At 53.5% G+C, this 3,527-nt stretch overlaps 1 pseudogene; it reads left to right on the forward strand.

The window, feature by feature from the left end:
- Positions 1 to 417: 417 nt before the first annotated feature.
- On the forward strand, positions 418 to 1,419 carry LOC147600929 (inositol 1,4,5-trisphosphate receptor-interacting protein-like 1; annotated as a pseudogene).
- Positions 1,420 to 3,527: the final 2,108 nt, after the last annotated feature.

The raw sequence follows: 3,527 nt of genomic DNA on the forward strand, positions 1-3,527 counted from the left end.
AGAGGTGCTTGGGTCTCCCTGTGGTGGCAGTGCCCAGAGAAGCCCTGTGGATGTGTCAGGACGCTGTTGTGTGTCAGCGATGGGGCCCCAGGAGGCTCCGCTCTGGTGTCCCTTGCCCTTTCACGGGGCACAGCCCAGCCAGGGGCTGGTCATCAGGGCGGCTTGGGCAGGACGGGCCCCATGCTGGCTCCAGCCAGGGCCCGCGGCCCCTTCAAGCCTGTTGCCAGCAGTGCCCAAATGCTGTGTGGGAAGAGCCTGTGGCTCCCATCCCTACAGTGCTTGCAAAGCCTGCCCTTGTTCCCTCCCACCTCTCCTACGGGCCCCCAGCTCCAGGCAGCTCCTGCCCCACTGCCCCGGTCCCGTGCTCCCTGCCACCCAGCCCTGCCGAGCCCCTTTTTCTCCTGCCTCCTCCAGGCCATGGCTGCCGGACTTGGCCTCCTTGTGATTGTGCTGGCCATCCAGCATGGGCTGAAGAGCCATCATCAGAAAGATGTGGCCACGGCCCAGCAGATGCAGCAGCGTGAGGAGTATCTGCGTGAGGAGATGACTCAGCTGCTGGAGGAGATGGAGCAGAGCAACTGCACGTGGGAAGACTGGCTCCTCCGGTCTGTGTTGCAGCACCGGCTGCTTTTGACCACGGCAGGAGCCATGGTCCTGCTCACTGAGATCTGCTGGCTGGCCAGGGAAGTGAACTTTGCCTCTGTCAGCTGCAGTGAGCAGGACAGCTCCAGCAGCGAGGAGGCGGAGGAGAAGGAGGAAGATGAGGAGGAAGACCTCAGTGGTGTCAAGTCTTTGGCTTGTGCATCGCCAGTGCAGGGCCTGCCTGAGACGTGCAGGGTGCTGAAGAAGCTGGTGGGCGACCTCCTTGGAACGTGCCAAGTGGTTTCCAAGAGGACTTTGATGCCGCAGATGCAGCCAGCTGTTGGGATGGATGACAGCTATGAAACCTGGCGCATCCATGAGGACAGCATCTCCTAGCGCCTGCTGGTGTTCCTGCGGCCACCCCCCGGGCACTCTTTCAGCCTGGAGCCGGCCACCTCGGGGCAGCTGCCAGCAAGGCGCTGCAGCGTGCGTGTGGGGCTGGAGTGCATGTGCTGGAGGGAGCAGCTGCTGGGGGACAGTTTGTGCTTTCTCCACCATCCCGAGGACAAGCTGCCGACGGATCAGAGCTCGTACCTCCTGCGTACCCTCTGCACGTGCTCCTACTTAGACGTGGAGAAGATCGCCTGCTGGGCCCAAGGGCTGGTGAGATCAGCCTGGCTGCTTTTTCCTCAGTCGCACGACTGCCAGCTCATGGTGCTGCCCTCCTCCCACTCCTGCAGGTTCCAGCTGACAAGCCCCTCCAAGATGAACATCTGCACTGAGGTGACCTTTGCAGTGCAGCAAGGCAGCTCAGTGTCCTACCTGAGCCTGGAGTAGGCAGAGGCCGCCTTCACCAGCAGCACAGCGCGGCCGGAGAGCTGCGCTGCTGTCGAGGTGCAGCTTTTCAGACCGAGGGCGAGGCCACCCAGCAGGACAATTTGCACGTGCCAGGTCTGCAGCTCTGCGCCCACGTGCTGGTGGCCCCAGGCTTCTCCAGCCATGCCCGTGACCCTGAGGACCTGCTTTCCTCTCAGACGGACGGGGCCCGGGCGACAGTTTCGCACACTGGGCCAGGCTGATCGCAGAGACTGCCTGGGGAGTCTGCGCCGCAGATGTGGACAAACGAGGCGTGGAGATGACGCTGCTCGAGAGGAGCTGAGCGTGACGGGAGTTTGGGGAGTCTGCCCTGGTCCAGCTGAAGATGCCATTGCAGCTGAGAGTGCTGTTAGCACGTATAAGGGGATGGGACCAGCCATCCCACTGGAAAGAACTGATGGTCCCTGTGGGCCCCTTATTTGATACATTGTAAATAACAATATAATTTTTATTGTAATGAAAATAAATGAATTTGTTTTAACCAACTCTCTGTGAGTGTGCCTGGAAAGCCCTTGAAAGTTCTAGCCAAGCCCACGCAGTGGCTGCTGGGGTCTCCAGGTAACGAGCACGCCTAGGAGACCACCTTAACCAATGGGGGCTGACCTGACCGTATCGGACCACAAGCCCTGGTTTCCCTTGGGTTGTAACTGGCGTCTGCTGGGAGACCCCTTTGAGGCAGCGTTCCTTGGAGCAGCGGCTCTCAATTGGAGACTCTGCCCTTGGATCAGGATGCCATCCAAGGAAACCCTCCAGAATTCAGTGTCCTTACCTCACAGAGGAGTGGCTGCACGTTTTAAGTCATCGTTCTAAGCTTACATTTGGTTAGTTACCAAATCTAGACGCGTAAGTCTGTAGGGCCAGATGGGATCTACCCAATGATACTGAGGGGGCTGGCAGAAGTGTTCACCAAGCCACTTTCCATCATTTATCAGCAATCTTGGCTGAGGTCTTAAAGGGCTTTTCCAACCTGAATGATTCTATAATTCTATGATTCTTATTAGATAAACTTAATGATTGATGTGAGTTTCCATTCACAGTTATTTCACTACTGCTTTGTGCATTCTAGTTATATTTATGTCTCCTAATATATTGTGGGGCAACCGTATCCATCAGTTTACAGAACACCACCGATTCCATTTAAAAAAAAAAAAAAAAATCCCCAGAAAGTCTTGGAATCTCATGTTATTGCAAAGCTGGTGTTTTAGAAATTTGCAGTGAGAAACAAGCTACTTGGAGTTTCCCAATGCTTTCCAGAAGGTAAGAGTATGCCTGCAGATAGCTATTGCAGAGCAGCCCCAAAGCTTCCTAAGAGACTCACTCTTCACTTTGACAGATGCTCTTCAAACAGAGTGAAGAGAGAGGGTTCACTCCAGGTGTCCATTTACAGACATCTGCGGCTTGCTGGGTGTCCAGAGGGTACTGGCAGGTAAGAAAAAGAGTTTCCAGGAAACTCAGGCCCTTCTGGGCCAGCAGTTTGAGGCTGCTGCAATATGCCCTAGAACCTACAGAGACACAGGACTATTCCTAGACAAGTTCAACATCTCAGTCCCAGCCCTATTCTCTGCTCCAGAGAGCCTCACAGTCGCATTTTTCATTCCCTTGGCCTCTGTCACTGGGAAAACTGGAACAGAGTAGCTTAAGTAGGAACATGCTTTTGCATCTAATGTGAGAAAGAGTAATTAAGAGCTGCTTAAAAGGTAAAATAAAACAAATGTACCAGAATCTTATATAATTTCTCACCAGTTGACAAAAAAAAAGCACTTAAAACGTTAATTTTTCTGCAGTGTAAAGGTGAGATTGATTCACAGAAGAAGGTCACTTTTTTCTCCTGAGGTCGTCTAGCTAAGAATGCTCTGTCCAGAAACCTGTGCTGCTTCTATGAACAGGGTTTGAAGCAACTGCTGCGTGACCAGCTGGACGATCATAAAGCTAAGATGGAACTCAGTGCAATCTTATGCATGACAATGAATGCCACGGGCTCATCTATGAGATATCTGCCCACTGAATAATTTAATTTTTTTTTAACAAAACGATGTATTGCAGATTGTCTTCGAGCAAACACACTTGGA

This window comes from Chlamydotis macqueenii, chromosome 4 (genome assembly GCF_036417535.1).
Source record: "Chlamydotis macqueenii isolate bChlMac1 chromosome 4, bChlMac1.mat, whole genome shotgun sequence".
Lineage (NCBI taxonomy): Eukaryota > Metazoa > Chordata > Aves > Otidiformes > Otididae > Chlamydotis > Chlamydotis macqueenii.